The sequence below is a fragment of the Taeniopygia guttata genome, chromosome 1 (assembly GCF_048771995.1).
Source record: "Taeniopygia guttata chromosome 1, bTaeGut7.mat, whole genome shotgun sequence".
Lineage (NCBI taxonomy): Eukaryota > Metazoa > Chordata > Aves > Passeriformes > Estrildidae > Taeniopygia > Taeniopygia guttata.
Genome location: NC_133024.1, coordinates 68,795,975 through 68,811,450, shown reverse-complemented (window position 1 = coordinate 68,811,450; position 15,476 = coordinate 68,795,975).

Genomic DNA, 15,476 nt, shown 5'->3' with positions numbered 1-15,476 from the left:
ACCTCCATTTCCCCTTCTCAGGATGCTGTGGAGAACAGAGAGGTCACTTCTCAGTGTCATTTTCTCTAATCTAGACAACCCTGGCCAAAATAACCAGCCCTGGGCTCCAGACTCGCTGAAGTCTCAGCTGGGTTATTTCAGCTCAGGGCAGTGCTCTGCACCAGAGCTGCAAAGCAGACATGCTTTCACCCAGGGCTGTAATAGTGCCTGTGCCCTGGGAGCCCAGCTGTGCCATACAGCACTAGTCTGGGCTCTTCAAAACAGAAACACTTGTCTGGGTTTAAGCTCTAAATGCAGGTGAGTACCACTAAAGAGAAGTCGTGTGTGGGCCCACTGGCATGGAGCTCCCTTTGAAGTCAGTAAAAGGCTTTGCCATTGACTGCACTAGCTGGAAGAATTAGTTGTAGGTTTGGGTGTTTTTTTAACATCATCAGACATTCATTGCACTCTCCCATGAGAGTAGGTTGAATTATCTGTTGTGAATAATTTATCCAGTGAATTTAGTCCTGTTCATGTATAAAAGTGCCATTTGCATTCAGAATTAGAAGTGTTCGATAAGAGCAATATGAGCGAGCACATCATTCAACTTACAGGTCTCTTCTGCCTTCTGCCAGAGACAGAGGAAAAGACAGATGAGGCAGAAGCCAAGACACTGGCTGGAGGAGGAGGAGGAGTGAGTTAGGAGGAGGAGTGAGTTAGATCTTACAGAGTACACTTTGTAAATATGTGCAGCACCCAGAAGCCAGGAGACAGACCAGAACTTTGACCCAGAGGTGCAAGTTCCTCACCTTTACTGTGCCTCCATCAATGGTACCACATCATGAGTTTCCCCATTACTTGGTCATATTTCTGCTCTTTACACAAATGAAGGAAATTTGATAAAAGAGAGAGAATGCCAAATGCTTTTGAGAAAATTCAAAGAGCCAGGCACTTTTGAAATTTGAAAGAACAAGCCCTGATCATGTATCTTGGGGAACAAATGGGTAAAAATGCTAACAAGTAAGGCTTGGCCACCTGTCTGAAATTCTCTGATTTTCCACTTTCATCCTGGTGCTTTGCTACATTTCACCAATCCTTTGTATTTCACCAGTTCTTCTTACAATCATTGGGTCTAGGAGACTCATAGATACAAAAGGCAGAGCAGAGGTGACTTAATGCCTAACAGCTGTATGCAACAGGCAACCTATTGTGCCTTGCTTCTTTTTGTTTCAATATGTGTGGCTATGACAGAAAGAGTGGACTTTCAGCTTGTTTTTCAGCCAGCTTAAAATCCAACTGTTAGTGGAGGAAAGCGACTTGAAGTCAGCCTGAAATTACTACTTGGGAAATGTTTTGACAAATTGCTTTTTTTTCTATACACTTGGTTTCAATACTTTTTGTACTTTAAAAACATTATTTAAATAATCTTGGAGTACCTCAGTCATTCCAAAAAGGAAATGGTAAAGCACTGAATTTTGAAAGTGACAAAAGAAATTTTCCCATTTTTTCTTTTATCCTTTTGTTTTGACCTGTAGACATCTATGGATTCATCATGAACTTATGACATGCTTTTCAGTCCTCTGAATTATGGCAGGGATTTCTTTATGGCTTCCCTTAATCTCTGCAGGTCTGAAATGGAAGCTTGCTTCTGACAGTGAAAAATGTCATAACTCTGTATGCTCAGCAAGGGGGAAGAACGACTGACAGACACCTTGCAAAGTGAAAACAAATGAGGAGCTCTAATTTAAAAGCACAGAGAGACTCAGAGCCTGCAGGGAGCTCCTGATGACATGTAGACAAGGGGCAGCTGAGCTGCTGTTGATGGGAGAGCTGTTCCTATTGCATTCCCCCCGACCTGGCTTAGCCTGAGGGGCATCTGACGTGGTGGAAGAGCTCCCATGCTGAGCTGCATGGCACGGCCACACCAGCAGGTTTTATTCTAGCTGAAAGGGATATGAAAAAGGGTCTGTTCTACAAGGTGGAACTTTTTAAATGTTTAGAGTATGAATGATGAAAACCAGACAAGAAGCACTATATTAAAAATTCTTCAAAAAAGAGTAATATAGAAAAAGGTAGCATTTATAGGTATACATTTTTAAATAGCAATTAAGCGCTTTGTCATGAAGGTTGGTTTCCTGGACATACCCTACAGCTCTTTTGAGCTGCCTGTTAAAGATCACTATCACAGACTGCTGGTCCAGCTCTCATCCTTGGCTCCACAGCTGACCTGTGCTGTGATCCTCAGGAAGTTTCCGACCACGGTGCCTTCTCCAGTAACCCACGGGCGCCGCCGCCCTGTCCCAGCCTGGATCCCTGCGGAGCCGCAGGGGCAGCCCTGAGCTGCGGCCGTCAGATGGAACAGCAGGAGCGGCGGCGATCACAAACACCTGCAGAGCCCCACCTGCCTTCTCCACAGCCATCACACCCGGCAGCGGCACTCAGTTGCCCCAGACACTGCAGTCTGTGGCACAGAATGAATACTGAATAACATCCTAGGTTTCATCGTGTATGAATAAGTGATGGGATTGACAGGTAGCAAACCATCTTGTACGTAATTTTGACAGAAGCCCCAGTTTTTGGTATTTCAATGCTGTCTGAATGGGAGTGCTGGGCAATGGGTGACAGGACAGAGGTGTTTGAACATCTCTGCAGGAGTTTTTTACTTCATGCTTCATTACTGTGAAGCTTCAGTGACTCCAGAGTCAGGAGCAGCCCTCCCAACATAAGCAGGATATGCTCAGTTTTAAGCCAGAAGACTGGTTTTTGCTGAAGTTCTTTACCTTTTTTTTTATTTTTTTTCTTTCTTTTATTTTTGTTAGCATTCTCTATCATTGTATTTCACCCACCACATATACTATAGGCTCATAGAATTGTTCGGGTGAAAAAAGACCTTTAAAACCATTGAGTACCACTGTTCATTGTACATATGCATATATAATTCATGGGGCTCAAAGATGCTACATCAATTTAAAACTTGTAGGTCTTCTTAATGATAAGCAGTGAATCTAAATCACTGTGAATGCGAATTGCAAGACTGGCTGGCACAGTGCCTGCATCTAGGCCCCAGCTGGTAATGGGAGAAAGTCAGCAGGCTTTTAGAAAGCAATGGATAATTACCTTGCCAGGATCTAGAATTAAAGGATGAGTGCAGGGAGGCCCAGAGTAATAATGTGTCCATAGGGAAAACAGGCCCCTACCTGAAAAGTTACTTTGAACGCAGCTTTTTGTTTTTGCATGATTAGGTGTGCTGCTGCACAGTTAAACTCTTCAGTGCATTACAGGACCAGGAAATGGGAGAGATGCTCTTTGCTGGATTACTAAATCAATGGGCTCATTAAGACAGACATAAGTAGTGTCAGATCTCTACTGATACCTTAAAATCTGCTTATGGAGCCACTGGGACTACAAAAAGAGAACAGTTAAACCAGCAAAAAAAAAAAAAAAAATCAGAAAAAGAAATGGGGAATTGAAGAATCCCTCTTATTTTCCATGTGAGCATTCTTGCTGTAACACATATCAGTGGCAAGTGGCTGCTCATACAGGTAAAGGGGGAAAGTGTCTGCATTTCTAACATTTGCCACTTGTTTGCATTTGTCTCCCAATGGATCGATATCTTCTAATACATATTTCCTTCCTCCCTCTCCAGCCCATTCAGCAGCAGCTAACACCACTCCAGGACCATTTGTTACCCCTACCTCCACTTTCAGAGGCCAGACCATTTTCCCATATCCTTTCCTCAAACCAAACCTTCCTCAGCTGCAGAGATCTAAAGACCAGAGGTGTGCAGTTCAGCATGACCAGAGTCTGGCTGACTCTTGCTCACAGGCAGCCCAAATCTGAGGATGTGTCAGGGAAAAAGCTCCTAAGGGAATCTAAAAAATGCAATATATGAAAGGAAGACTAAAGAGTGGCACATAGAAGATGAGGGATAAAGTGAGGAAACTCTATCAGACTGTCATCTCCACACAGGCTCACCAGAAAATTCATGGATAACACATGGGAAACTGTCACCAGCAAAATCTGGTACCAGTGCAATGTACAGATAGCAAAGTTCATCATGACTAGGAGATGTGTATGTCCCTATACATGTACAGTATATCTCCAGTCTCCAGGGAGATAATAAACTGTCATTACTGTGCTTTAATGACTGAAGAGCTGCAGTACTGGGAAGTGTTCAGTGAGCAGAACAAGACCTGTTTCTCAAAATAGACACCTGGACTCTATTTTCAGAAAATTACATCTAAACTACACAAATTTATAGAACTTGAAAGTGCCTGATGCAAAGCTGTGTAATTTAAGTAAACCAGAACATCCTCTAAATCTCCAAGAAACCACACCAAACAAGAGCCAGGGCACAGAACCTTGAACAGGTAACAACCATGCCCTTCCACAGCACAAATGTGGAGGAAAGAAGAAAACAGCCACTAACTTTTCACATGTTTAAACACTGTCCCTGTCTAGCCAAAATAGGAAGAAGTCTCATTTCATGAGCCTTGCAGACTGTGTGTCAGACCTGAGACTTCCTAGTGAAGACTTAATGAGGGGGAATATTTGTCCTCATTGGAAATATCCTTCTAGCAAAGGCCAACAACTTCTCTGCACGTGAAAGGAGTCCTGTGGCCACTGTGGGTTTTTTTTTTTTATTACTGTTCCTCCGCCCCAACATCCCTTCTGGGTGCAACTTCAGAAAAAAAAAAAGGTCAGCAGGAAATAGATGTTCAGGTTGAACAAAACAATCATGGGGTTTCTGAAATCAAGTAAACCATCTGAACTGAGGAAGCATGAGGATACAATAGCTCATCCAAGATTTTTGTAGAGTTTTTGTTGTCAAAAAATCATTTCTGTAGAAATGGCTTATATTTTGCTGTTTTAAAGAGCAAAATAGGAAAATAATAGTAACCTGCCCAAAATGAAGCAAAACATGATTAGACCTCAAAGAAAATTATTTAATGTTTTCCAGTTCAGTCAACAGATTGAAAAAAATCAATTCTCTGCACACTATCTTTGTGTTATCCAACTGTTCTTCCCAATGCAAAACAAAAGGATTACAGCAAAATAAGGAAACTGAGAAACTGAAGGAAGGGAAATATCCATCATTTGTCTTAAAGCTAAATAGAAATTAAAAATGAAGGCAGTGCATGTAGTCTCCCAAGGGACAGATTTACTTCTAATTAATAACATGTTAGTGCCCTAGCACTCTGTATTAAAAACCCAAAACCTTCTAATCCTGCTGGAACAGTATAGCTAGAACCTCTAAGAATTAACCCAGTCCAATCCCAGATTTACTTGCACTGTAATTACGGGAAATGTTTCGAGTTTATTTTCTTCCATATACTAGACTGAACTGAAATGAGGAAGTTTTAAAAAAAGCACATTAATATGTTTTTTTAGATTGATATGGTGCCATTCTTTGGATGTTTGCAGAATATGAGACATAATATAAGCTTAAATTTTATTTTTAATTCTACTTGTTAAGTTTTTCTGCTTCAAAAATAAATGAAAATAAAGTCTTGGCTGTGCAGACTCAGCAGACCTGACAGACAATAGTACCACAGGAGGGATGGGTCTTCCCCACTATCTTTAATTAAAAGCCCAAACAGGATTGTAAGCAGATTAAGGAGACCATGGGGAATACTGGGTCAGAATATGTTTTTCAAGCAGTTGAGATGCAGCTGAGCATGATTTTTGAAGAACAGTTCTGCTAAAACACTTGTATTGAGAGGTAAGCATTTAGAAAACTTTAATCACACTGAGGATGCCTGAGGTTTTTCCTTACCTTTGTACTATCTCTAACCATCCATTGACTTCAGCAGAAATTCTTCTGATTAGTGTCAGCAGGTGTAAAAGAACTGGGACCTTAATTAAAGATTCACCCTCACTAAATAAGATACTCAGATAAATGTGATCTTTTTTATTTTTTTTTAAGTAAGAATTACTTACCAAGTTACTTAACAAGACTTCTATGAGATTCAGCTGCCACAGATAAATTTTTTAAAAGTCCTTCCATTACAATTATTGATGGATTCACAACTAGTTTGATTTCAGGAATGCTCTGTCTCACTTTCCTCTTCTCCCCTCATTTCACTTTGAATTAAGCAACCAGGCCCTGGGCAGAACATGGGTTGGAGCAGCTGGGTGCCAGCACCGTGGTAAAATGTGGAAGGCTCAGATGGAAGGACTCGGAGGCCAAATGTGAAAAAGGCATCCGAGCACATGTGAAACACACAGGCTGCAAGGGAACTACTGAAAAACTTTGGGACCAAATCTGTGTCTTGGGACATGGTGGGAAAGGAAAGAAAGAATTGTGATTTTTATTATGACAGATTTTCAAAGCTAACAATAAAATTCCCTGACAGGATTTTTTTAGGAGCCTCAAAACTGCAAATACTCCTGTATGCAGATACACACTTTGTATGTTTTGCATTTGATACAGGGTATGCCTCAGAAGCTTCCAAAAGGGTTGGCTATAAAATGCCACACAAAACCAGGTTGTGCCTCGCAAACCTGTAGGAATCACTGGCTTCCATCTGTCTCAAACCAAAAGGTAGGTTTTGTATCCCCATGCTTTAACCAGCTGCAGAGTAAACAGCTGCATCTCAGTTAGTTAGCTTAAATCCCCTTTCTTTAATGTGGCAAAAGGCAGGTATTCTCAGGGTGCAGTTTATTTGAAATGTTTTACAGGCTAGCTTATGGATGGATGGGGTAAAAAAAAAAAAACACCTCTGAGCTCGAGTTATATTTTCAGAGAAAAACATCTAAGTTTGCTCAAATCGGCCCTTCTCTAAGTGTTTTGATATTTGTGGTGTTTAAGTTATTTCCCCACTTTTCCAAAAATATCAACCAACATTTTTCAGCTTTCAGATTTTCTGTTTGGGAAAAACATTGTTACACAGAAATAAAACACTTTTCATCATCTCTAAAGCAGGCATGTGCATTGCTCAGTGTTTATGCATATGGCAGTGCCTTCCCCTTGCACTGGAGGAGCTACTAAGATAGTCGTAGGTTTGCAGGACTGGGACTCTGGTGAAGGTTACCCCATGAGAAAGGCTTGGTGGAGCCTGGATTTTGGTTGTGTTGGTCCATCAGAGGGTTTCTAAAGAAATCTGACCCTGCTTGTTCCTTCTAGAAACTCAGCCGTGCTGCACGTGGGTGAGCTCGTTAGCAGGAGGCACTGGCGGGGCTGCTGGTGCCTCGTGGAGCTGCACATGGATAATTTCACACCCAGCGATTCCACTGATCCCGTTTCGGTGTCGGCCCCAGACGTGCTGCTCTCCCCAAGGAGCGCTGTGTGGGACACGCGACACAAATAACACCAGAGGTTTTTTTCCATGGGGCTATTTTTGACAAGTGCTGCTGCTTTGACAGCAGATCGCTCGATCAATTCTAACTGAATGTCAGCTAAAGGACGGCTTTTCAGTTGTCTCTTTTTGCTTTTTTTTTTTTCACCACTAAGAAAAACGAAGCAGTGGGTGTTGATTTATGACAGTTTTACTGGAATATCTAAGGAGTACAGTGCAGTTTAAGAATAGATTTGTACCGAGAGGAATAATCACTGGGGCTTCCACTCCTACTCTTCTTTTTGTTCGGACAAAACAGGTTTCCAGAGAAGCACTATTTGAACAAGGACCATGTAAGAAACACAGGATTAGGCCCTCTGAGTGGGCTGGTAGGGTACCTGGTAGGTAAAGCAAGCCTTCACCAGCCTCTTGCAACATGAAAGTCTCTCCTCAGTGCTGTTTCCACACACAATAGCTGGATTCAGCATCTACCGAGGATGGTAACTGCAGAACTTCCACCAAACTCCACAGTCCTGGATCAGGGCCAGAGGCAAGCAAACTGGAAGTCAGTAGCACCAATTTGCCCACTATCTCTGGCTGACTGGGAAAAGCCCATTTCTCTTGATTGCTGGCCAGGGCATATTACCTCTTGCTTCCAACTAAACCAAATGGGAAAATTATGCACCAATCCAAAAGGTGTTGTATCTATCAAATGGGACAGTCAAGATCATCCACTCATTTTTGTGGATTTTTTCCATGGAGATTCACAAAAATAGGCTGACAGGTGGTGACAGAGCCTTGCCTGAACTCATGGATTACCAGGACAGAAGGAAGCATCCTGTGGCTGTTAGATCTGCAGACCTGGAAGAAACAAACTGGAGAAAATGACCTGATTTTTTTCGAAAACACATGACTATGGCCTGTCTCTCTTTTGACTTTCTTGCTTTGTAACATAGACGCACACGCATAGATATGTGCATATCTAAACACATTAAACACAACACTAAAGTCCCAGAGCATTTTTCAGAGAGATTCCTCTCCTTTTCATGCTGATTTTAAACATGCCTAACAGCTTTCTCACTCTGAAAGTAATCCTTGGTATTAGTTTTTTTATTTGTACTTGTATCGATGAAATAGTAAAGGGGATAAACAGACAACAATCTGCATCCTTCACTAACACTTATCTCAGATCAATTGATAGTCCCTTGTCAAGCTGATTGCTGTCAAAACCAGGACAAGCAAAGGCATTTTCCATTCCCACCATTGCAGCTGTTGTCTTTTTCTGTTAGCCCAATTAAGCAAAGCAAAAAGGAATAGCACCGTATCAGAGCCAGTTTGCCTTAGGATATAAATTGTTGTCTTTTATTTGTTCATAGCCAATGCTGCAAGAATAACAAAGCGATGCCATAAAACTCAACCACTGTGCTGAAAACACAAAGGAGCCATTTTTTCCCCTCCAACTCTTGATGGCATCCAGCCATGCTGCCCCATGGCAGGCGCCGTCCCTCCCTCAGCCTGGCCGATGACGGGGCTGTGCACAGCCTGCCCATGCTGTCTGTGGCCAGCCCTGTGCCCCTGCTGCTGGGCACCAGGGCTCAGCCTCCCTCAGCCTGAGCCCAGCACAGCTGGGCTTCCCCCCACCATTCCAGAGCCAAGGGGTTTTGCTGGGTGCCTCCATGAAAGCTGTTTCCCCTCTTCCACTGCTCCTCCACACTTGGCAGGAGAGAGCCCTACACCTTTCATCTTGGAAAGCAAGAGGGAGCCCGTAATTTTCTCTGGCGCTGTTAGCCAAAGCCCTCCTGGAAAGTAGCTGATGCTATTATTGTAGAAGTGTAGCTGACTTATGGCAACAAATGCCAAAGAAGTGCATCACCCTTGTGGCTTGTGGTCTGTGTGGCAGGACACCCTGTTGTGTGCTGGATTGTCACATGTAATCTATGCAAATGCGCTCATTAGCTTTAGCAGATGTTTTTCTATTATGCTGTTTCAAAACTGAAAAAGAGATCAGAAGGCATTTTTTTCTTACCTAGATTTTGAGGAACAGAATAAATTGCAATGGCCTGTTGCTAATGTGAACAACACCCTTCCTGATACATAACACTCTATACCTACTTCCATTCTATATAAGAACATTTTAATGACTGCTTTTCACTTTATTGATCAAATTTTCAACAAAAATCCTCATAACAGCTTTAGGAAAGTCGGTTTGTGTTTAGTGCCTGCTTGCGACACAGGGAAACAAACAGATAATTTAGCAAGGTATCAAAGCAGAGAATTAGCAGCAAATTTAAGTTCTTCATTCCTGGTCTTGCTGCCAGGCAGTGCTCCTCATCAGAGAGTACACTTTTTGCTCTCCTTGGGCATATACATCTCGGTTGGTTGCCCATGACAGCCACCAGAGCAGCTGGTAAGGTAGTTTGGATACAGCCACTGGGTCTGAGGGGCAAGATGGTTTAGAGGCATGAATGCAGGCTATTTTGTACCTGGTGTCTCACTACCAGACAGAACCCTGTGCAGAGAGCAGATATAACCTCAATGTCCCATCCTGGAGCTGTGGTAGGGCGATGAGAGTGCCAGGGACACAACCACAGTCTGACCATGGGAGCTAGCAGTGGGAATTGGGACTGGAGCAGGGACCAAGGCAAGACGCACATCAAAGAGGCAAGAAAGAGGGTGAAGCTGAACTAAGAGGATTTGCTGGGGGCTGTGCCAGGAAGCCCCTGGAGCAGCCATATGGCTGCAGGCAGTGCTGGGCACCACCAGCCTCCCCCACTCCTGTGCCCACACAAGCAGCTTCTCCTCAGCAGCAGGGCAGTGGCGTGCTGGGGTGGCCCTGGGCTCCCCGCCTGCCTTCCCTACGCTCTGCAGCTGCTTGCCCGGGGCCACCGGGCTCACCAGGGTGTGGGGAGGGGGTCGAAAGGACTCGGGAGTGGTGGGCAGGTGAAGCTGGGAGTGGGGGGCTGGAGCAGCCTAGCAGAGCTGTGCACCCCACAGTCCTTCTCACCAGCCCCCCAGCATCAGCCCACCCGAGGGCACAGAAGAGGGCATTAGGCTGTGCTGCTGTAATTAAGTGTGGATAGTACCTGTATCTCCTGGATATTTAAATGTGAACCAGTTTAACTGAGGTTTAATTAAAGCTGTTGTGAATCAGCTTAAATCTGTGCTCCTTCAGTTCTCTGGGAAGATTTTAGCTGCAGAGGTGGGATGTTGTCTCCCAGAGGCAGGAGGGTTTGAGCTGGTTAATTGTTAGAGGCTGACCCAAATGCAGCTAACTATGGTGACCCAAATGCTGCTCTCAGAAAGGGCTCAACTCAATGTCCTTGGAAATCACTGAGTCTATTTGCTCTAGGAACAGAGTCTCACGTTTGCTCTGGGACTGGAGAAATTCAGCCTTTCCCCTCTCAGTCCCAAATACAAGGTACACCTCTCTCTCTCTGTTTGTGTATCCTAAAGTAAACCAACTCTACCAAAATACTCAGCTGCAACAATGAAAGGGAAAGGGTAAGAAAAAGACCAAATAACACCAATTAGCTCCCTTACTAAACAATTGGAAAGTACTTAGTGATAAGAAGGCATATAAAATAATAATAATAATGAACAGATCACAGTATCACGGAGCCCTAATGTAAATTTGGTGTGATTCCAGCCTTTGACTTGCCTTTTGCAATTCAAATATGGCAAAACATTTAAAGGGAAAAATGCTTTTCTATTAATAATTCATAATATCAATAACTTATTTTAAGAGTTTTTTTTTTGCGTACACTGAGCTTTGTGGATGTTCAATTATATTAAAGCATTGCAAACAATTTGCTTCTAGCTAAGGAGAAAGGTTTTCAGACAAATTTCTCTTAACATCAAAAGTGAAAAGTCATTTCCACAAAGGAAGTACATTAACCTACTACCAGTTAAGAGAGTATAGTATTCTCAAAAGGTCCTTGTAAATTCTAAGTAGCATCAGATGATAAATTATTATCTTGTAATACAGTGTTTGTGCATAGTTGGTTGTGTTACTTTTATGCTTAATAAGAATTGAAAATAACAAGAATAACACAGAACACTCCTAAATGGCAGGAAGCAATAATGAAACAGTTTTATCCACCTTCATTTCACACTGGTAACATGTTTTTCTCTCTTGTTCTTTGAAAGAGAGAGTACTACAACATGCCACTACAAATCTCTGTCCAGTGTGTTACTCTTTACTGAGGGTTTCCTGCTATAAGCCTTAGCTGGACAATCAGACTACTGAGCTAAGTGAGAAAGGCGGGGCTCCAAAGTGTGGTTAGTTATTTTTATACCACAGCTGTAGCACCAGGATCAAGCAGAACCCCAGGGCCCTGGCTGTGTAAGGCAGCGCTAGCAGAGATGTCGAAAGCTGCACTCGCCAGTAATTTACATGAACACATTTCCACGTGAGAAGTACAGATCTAGACATTGTATAAACCATAACCTGAGCATCGACATTTGCATTTAAGCATCTTATTACACAGCTAAATTAAAGTACCAAAAATCAAAGTTGTAATCCAAGAATAGCGGTTGACTTAATTTAGAGCTCAGCCAGACCCTGCAAAACCTGAGCCAAAGACCAAGCAGAGTAGTGAGGCTTCAGGTTTTGGTGTGAGGATACTGGAGAGGGAAGCACTGGAGCCAGCCCTGGGGCCACTAAGGAGTTGATTCCCAAAATCCTGGTTCCTTGCTGCTCCCATTCCCTGGGTCTGGAGACACCTGAGGAACAGCAAGGAGGTCACTCTTACACAGACTTAGGGAAATATGGGGTTGGAGGTGTCACACAGAGCCATATGAGGATTTCCCTTTCCTGTAGGTCTCATGAGGACTGCAGGAGAAGAGAAAGCTTCTAATTCCAACTCCTCAGACCTCCCAAGGGCAGAAGAGCACCTCCTGGGGAAGCAGTCATGGGAAGAGGAGAGCTGTGGACAGCATGGAGGGCAATGCCAAGTGCATCCTTCCTAGTAAAGGCACAATGTGCCCAAGTTACGCACTATGCCTCTAGGAGCTCCCAGGCCATGTGTGATACACCTCACACTCATCAATTTTGGATCTTCACCCCACGCTGATACTGTCTGTCTGAAGAATAGGTTTGTCTCGCACATAAAGAAAGATTGGACATTACTGAATTGTAGAAGGCACTGACCTCGTATGTGTCACAACCTTTTCTCTATTAATGTGTGCAAAGACATCACTTTTAGAAATCTACAGGCTCCATAGAGTAGACAGTAATTGTCCAAAAGGGTTTTTTTCTGTCCCTGTGCTCATTTAAGCAGTTTTCTGTAAAATTCAACTGGGAATTTCCTAAAGATACTAAAACTACCAGTTAAATCCCTTCTTGCTTTATCTGCATTTCTAAGTCTCAGAATGATTTAATTAATAACCAGCATTGCAGCATATGTTGATTACAGTCCTATCAAGACAAAAATAGTTTTAGCAGGATTTAAAAAATTTGCACTTTCCCTCAGTGCTCATTCAGCTGGACAAATGGGAGCTCATATGTTTGTGAAACAGTTTTGGTTTTGAGCACATTTCTTGAAGTTTTGCACCATGGAACTGCAGACTTTTGAAGCTCCTTCTGTGGTTCCTCTGGAACACAGAGTGTATCGTGGATCACTGTTATCAAAATAGAAATGGCTGTGTAGGGCCAGGAGTTGGATTTGATGCTCCTTGTGGGCCTCTTCCAACTCAGCTTATTCTTTGACTCGGTGATACTGTGATGGTTTTTTTTTCTTTTTCCATAAATATGGAAATAACTTTATTGAAACCTGGGGTGGACAGTAATCTCTCCTGACATCTTGTCAAGCAGAAGGAGCTGGTGCATGCTGGGGTTGGTCCGTGTGAGTGGATAAATCCCCACACTCCAGAGAGCAGCTGGGCTAAAGAATGGAGAATAGTTTAAAAAGCAGCAAGAGATGAGGACAGAAACATTTTAAGGCCATACCATATAGAAAATCCAGTATGCAGACCTTGTCTTCTCTCTCTAACATATAACACAGACCAGTTCAGCTGGGAAATAGCCTGGGCTGCTGCAGCACAACAGAGGCTAACACATGTGGAAGCAATGCCCAGGAGCAGATCCCAGGCACCAGCAAATCCCAGCACTGGCGTTTCTGCGATGGTGTCAGAGTATCAGCTGCACTGAAAAGCAATCTTCAGAAAAGCAAAGCTGGAGACACTGCTGGAGTGCAGGCAGTACTGGCTGACAGAGCAGCCAGCAGTCCAACACCTTGTTTTGAAGGCAGGAACGGCCATGAGTGTTGAAACAGAAAATCAGCCCCAAGCCTGGCTGCTCCAGAGCTGCGTCACCAGCACTGAGCCAGGTGGGACATGGTAGGGCAGACGAGAAGTGAGCAGGCACAGATGGGCACACAGGAACCTCCTGGCTGCAGATACTGCCCAGTCTCTGCTGCTTTCCAGACAGAGGCACCTGCTGCATGGCTGGAGGAGAGGACCCTTCAGGCTACTTTGTTCTGTGGGAAGTGACTGAGACCCCTGCTCCACACCCATTTCCATACATTAATGAAAACCAAGGAAATGAAATATCCCTGAGCTTGCAGGCAGTGTTGCATAGAGATAAGAGGAAGGAAAAAACATGCATTCCTTTCTCTTTTGTCCTTTCCGGGCAAGGGCAAACAAATCAGTCCAAGATAGTAGTTTTATAACCGAATTAAATTTGAGAAATATTCCTACTTTTGCTTGAACTGAGGTTGTTTGAGCTCTTTCTAACACCCAAATGGTTGCTGGGCTTGCCTGCCATGAACCCAATTCCAGCTGGCTGGCATCCTTTTGGCTGTGTCTGACCACAAAGGCATCATTACTGGTGTGAGTGAGCTCAACTCACCAGTCACTGATCTTCTGGCCCTTCCAGATCTTCATCACATTGTTTCCTCCCACTGTTAAAGGGCAAGACCCTCAAAAGAGGAATGTGGCAATGTGCGAAGTGGCTGAACTTCACAAGAAGTCCCAGACAAAACCCCTTGATCTGACTTCTGTTTCTGATCACTTATTTCCAGCCATTTCTCAGCTGTGTCTTAAAAATTTCTTGAGGGAAACACATACACCATGGAGTTGGAGTTATCCTTGATATCCTTCAAAGGTAGAATGTTACACAGGGGATTTGCTCTTTTCTTTTCTTTCCATGCACGCAGATGAGAGACATTGTGTTCAACAGACTTTCAAACAGACGCTTCATATTCCTGTCCTCAAAAGCAGCACACACATTCAGTTCTTCATTGCTGTGGGGCAGTAAAGAAAAAACGGGAAAGGACAAGGCTTTTTGAGGACCACCTCCATGAGCAGAGGATAAAATACAGTGCCCAAAATGGGTCAGTTATAAAAAAGAAACAAAAGCAAGAAAAAAACAGGAGTAACAAATGAAGGCCAGGGGAGAACAAGCTGGTGTGCAACAGAAGTCTGACTGGACTTCTTGCTGGGCCTGATGAAAGGCACACAAAGCAGCGACTGGAGCGCCCAAGAGCACAGAACATCCACTCTGCAGTGCTGTATCCTGAGGCATGTGCCAGTGCCTGGGGCCACTCAGAGGAGCCAGGATGTCTGCAGCCAAAGCCAGCACACATACTCATGGAAAAGCCACCAGCACCACCATGTCCTCATGCACAGGCAGCAACACCAGCACTCTCTGGTGCTGAGAAGAGCATCAAGGCTCCTCTGAAAATAAACAGCTCATGAGTGACACACACAGATTCACTGATTTGTGTACCTCCCTTGCTTAAGGGGACCTTGATTCAATGGACAGTGTGATTCAAGTAACTGTAGAATTCAGAGAATCAAACTGATGTGTCTGTTACAGACAATTTCATTTTAAAAACCCCAAAAAACCAGACTTGCTAGTTTTTCTAAGTGACAAAGACTTGGACAGACTACAAGAGATTCACAAGAGCTCAGTGAAAAATGGACCCTCAAACCCAGGAGCTGCCAGCTGACAAGAGCAGCCTGGAATTTTTTGTCTCAATTAGTAAAATTTGTGAGTGCACTTCCTCCAGGGTGGGTGGTTTTTTGTGGATTTTTTTGTATGTTTACAAATAAATTCCTTACATCTTGACACAACAGCTGAATGTCAAGGCTCTCAATTTACACTCCTTTTCCTTTCATCAGTTTTGTGGGAGAATACAGGCACATCATTTTAGTAATTAGGTTTCTGTTTCTCCAGCTATTCAACACATTAGTAATATGGTAAAATAATGTTTTAATGTT